Source organism: Pinus tabuliformis, chromosome 4_2 (assembly GCF_031772625.1).
Source record: "Pinus tabuliformis cultivar Carrire ecotype Pingquan chromosome 4_2, CPIR1, whole genome shotgun sequence".
Classification (NCBI taxonomy): domain Eukaryota; kingdom Viridiplantae; phylum Streptophyta; class Pinopsida; order Pinales; family Pinaceae; genus Pinus; species Pinus tabuliformis.
Genome location: NC_142304.1, coordinates 54,585,606 through 54,589,973, shown reverse-complemented (window position 1 = coordinate 54,589,973; position 4,368 = coordinate 54,585,606).

The following is a 4,368-nucleotide window of genomic DNA, read 5'->3' as shown; positions in this document are numbered from 1 at the left end:
TACCCTAGATCCTGCCTTTCTTAGGCTAAGGTAGATTTAGGGCCTAACACTACGTATAGTCATATTTCCAATGAAACCATTAAAATTGTTTACTTCCTGCAAAATATGTACAACATACATTAGTAAACATACTAGATCAAATACTAAACTATGTAAAAAAATCCTAGAATTGTTATGCATGTTAATTCCTAAAAATAAAGATAAAAGAAATCTATAATTAGAAAAATTTCTACTATAAAAATATTCAAATTCTAGATAAAATCTATCATCATATGTACAACCTAAAGGGTCAGAGATATCACCTTTAAGGATCCACCAAAGACTTGCCTTTGAAAACTGTAAAAGATGGGAAGTATTAACATCAATTGTTCCTAGGAATTTACAAAATCCATTTTTTTCCCTTGTGAGATATTGATTGTAATAATGAAGAGAAAAAGAAGGAAGATCCTTAAAGACATCTATTATATGTACATAAGAATTAAGGCAACTGGTAAACCCATGATTATCTCCAAAAGTAAGAGGGTCATCAGATGATTGCAACAAGCCTTTAATGTAACACGTTTCATGATTGATATCAAAAAATTGTAATGAGGGTTGATGATCCAAATTAGAATAGAAGGAAACAACTTTGTGCTTAGAAAATGAATCAAATGATCTAAACTTATAAATCTCAAGATAGTTGTTAAATATCACATCATTTTCCCATAGTTTACAAGAATCTTGATAGTCACGAAAAGGATGAATAAAAGTTACTAAACTGATATCAATTAGGAATTGATCATTTAAAGATACCCCTTGAGCACCATGATATAATTCATTCTTAAGATTTGAACTAGTAAATATCCCAACAAGTTGACACATACAATAATTATGATTATAGCCAGAAAATAAATCATCATTTTGAGTTTCTTTTGTTAAATAATTAAATGATTCTGGTTTAATAATGTGTCATTTGTTGTCAAAATAGAAACTAGCTCATTTTTAGAAGAAGAATTATCATCATGATTGTTCGTTAAATCTTGATGTTCCATATAATTTAATTCTATTGAACTTAACTCATTATCACAAACATTAGGAGATACAATAGAAACACTTTCAGATGTAAGATTTTCTCCTGATGTTGATGGTTGAAGAAGATCATTATTTTCATTTAAAGATTCAATATGATTAATTGTAGGATCGAGATTTACTAAAGGTGATTCCTCTTTATGTCCATTATAATTTTTTACATTATATTCTTGAACAATAGAGGTAAATTTCTCAATTAAAACATGCTTAGGGGGTAAGTCATCATGATGAAATATGTAGCAAAATAACATGAATCTATAAAAAAATTCGCTAACAATTTCATCTTCATAGATTTGCAAGTGTTGTGTGTGGGATCCCCCCAAGGCATGTTTTGGGGCTTAAAGCCAAAATTTTGACTAAGTCCAATGTAAAGACTCTGCGATTTGTGGGCGCAGAGCACAAAGTTGTAATTGAGTCATAGGGTTGTCTGCCCTTACTTTTGTAAATGCAGTGTCGACTTGAGAGTTCTACCCATGGTCCGTGGACCAGGGGATTGTATAAATAGAACGAGGTTCTAAGTGTAAAGAGAGGATCATAGAAGAAATGAATCAATGTAAGATCTAATAAGGAAGCATTGAGTCTAAGTGTAAAGTCGATTCTTTGGGTAGTAGAGTAGGAGAAGGCTTTGCAGCTGAGTGCGCAAAGGCCTAGTAGTCCGCAGTTGAGTGCGCGGACCCCTGCAACTGAGTGTGCAGGGCAGGTTGAGTCTGTAACCGATTGAAGTATTAATGAAGAGAAGTTTTACAATATCTCTGTGTATCTGTTCCTGTTTTATGCATTGAAGTATATTGGGTATGAATTGAAAGTTTACTATTTATTTATTGTGCGAACTTATATGAATGTGCTAAATAAGTGAATATAATATAAGGTACTTGTTTACGCGAAGATAAATAACAGTTATTAGAAGATAAGTAAGATCCACGGTGTGACTTAGGGAAATAGCGTTGATTGTTGCTTTAGTAGTGCGAATCTCCTAAACCCTTGGTTAGGGTTGCACGAAGTCAAGTATAATAGGGCATGAAGGCCTCGCCAGTCAGGAAAGTGCGCGAAGTGACCTGCGTGAAGGTATTTTCATAGTTGGACTAAATCGACCTCTTAAACATCTCAAGGGTGCAGAAACTTGGTTCTAGCATCCCCCCATACTGCTTTGAGTGAGACCTCAGTCCATGCTCCGCGGGCTGTTGCCAAAAGGGCTAGTAGTATAGGGATTTGTTTGGCTAATTAACTCCAAACCTGGATCAGGCCCCATCAAGCCAATAAATGGTTCCATTGCCGGGACCGGAATCTGCATAGAGATATCTAATGTCGTATCATTAGAATCCAACTAAGAAAGAGATTGAAGGTTAGTTGGACAAGAGAATTCAAGAATCTGTGACTATCAAAAGAAGAGTGGTTAGACTGCTACCTATACACAGAGATCCACTGAATTTTCTTCGCATCTTTCCCTACTGAGCTATATGAGTGGATTGCGAAGCTAGTAGATAACCAAGGAAGGTGCAAGCATGATAGTCCTATTGTGTGGACCCCATAGTTGGTGCGTAGATTGGAAGTATCAAAGGATAATATCGGTCGTGCTATTGATCAGTGGCTTGATCGGATTATAGGAGGATTCATTACTGAGTTCGTGGTAGATACTTTAGTCACCTATAGCGAGGTAGAGCGATGCTTTCTAAAAGGATCGTGAGGTATGTACGTTAAGTCTCTGAACACTTGGATTAAAATGCTACTGTGTGAAAAGAAAATTATATGAATACATTGATATTGAGGGTTATGCGAAGTGGTAGAATTTACAGAAATGAAGGTAGTGCAGAACTAGAAACCAGTTGCTTGATTTCACCTCCACGAGGGGACGAGAAAGAGCTCACGAAGGTCTCACTAAGAAGTGTGATCAATTTGATAAGGCAGAGGATTCCATGCATACCATCCCCACCCACACCACCACCATCTTCACTGCCTTCACCCCCATCTTTGCCTCTACCACCTCTGCCACCACCGCGAGTCAATATGGAAAGTGCGATAAAGTTGCTAGTTTTCAAGGGAGTAGGAAACGAAGATCTAGACCAATTTTGGTTCGTGATAAGGACTGTATGGGAAGCAAAGGGAGTTACAACTAATAACATAAAGAAATCCACATTGGTCAGCGCTCTGCAAGATCGCGTGCTGACCTAGTATATTAAGCATTCTAATGACAATCCGAATGCGAGGATCACAGATATCCAAATTGCGCTGAACAGATAATTTAGCCGGCCGAAGTCAGAGCTGCAGTTGATCATTGGATTTAAAGAGATCAAAATGCTACCAGGCGAGACCCCTTGGGAGTTGGATCAGAGACTGAAGTGCACAATTCGTGAAGCTAATATGACTTTGACGAATGGAAGGCACCGCGAATGGTTTGTGGCATTGCTAACACCACATTTAAGGAACGCGCTGTTGCAACAGAGGTTAGCAACCCAGGCAGAGGCCTTGGAGGTCACAATAAGGCTGCATGAGACCCTGATACAGGATCCTAACTTTGGGAGTTCAGCAGATCCATGCACAGTTGAAAAACTTATGCCTTGAGATGTAGAGTCTGAAATAGGACAGGATAGCCCGACTAGAAGTGCGCGAATAGGTATGGTGTGTTAAATGCAAGGGTCAGCGTCATGACAAGGACCACTACCTGGTGTTCGCGAATTACCATGTGGGAGGAGGGCAGATGCCTTTAAGACCGGAGGCATAAGCAGGACCTAGCACGTCGCCTGCTTTGTGGTGCGCGATTTGTCAAATAGGAGGAAAGCATGTTATGGACAACTGTGATCTGTTGCAGAAGTATACACATAATTCACAACAGTTGTTCTGTAATTTCTGTAGATTAGTGGGACATGATGAGCGCACCTATAGAAGCTATCAGCTGATGATGGATAGGACTCCCATTTACAGAGTTCAGGCCAAAACACGACCCCTTGACCAAAACGCAGGAGTGGCGCGAATTGGATTTCAGGGGCATGGACGAGGCCGAGGTGGAGGAGGACCTGGAAGAGGTTGCGGATAGTTGATATGTTACAATTGCAAGAGCTAGGACATTATGCCCATTATTGTACGAATCCAACGTGTCCATCATGTCTGTATTGTACCCTATTTGATCATGAGATTGAGGATTGTCCTACGCTGATAGCTAGGCTACACGACAAGGGAGCACTCCAATCTCCCTTGACTCAGAACCTATAGATGATAAGGTTTGAGCCATGTGAGGAAGACCCCAATGTGAACATTGTGCTCTGAAGTGGAATTACAACAGGAGATGATAAAGGAAAACAACTT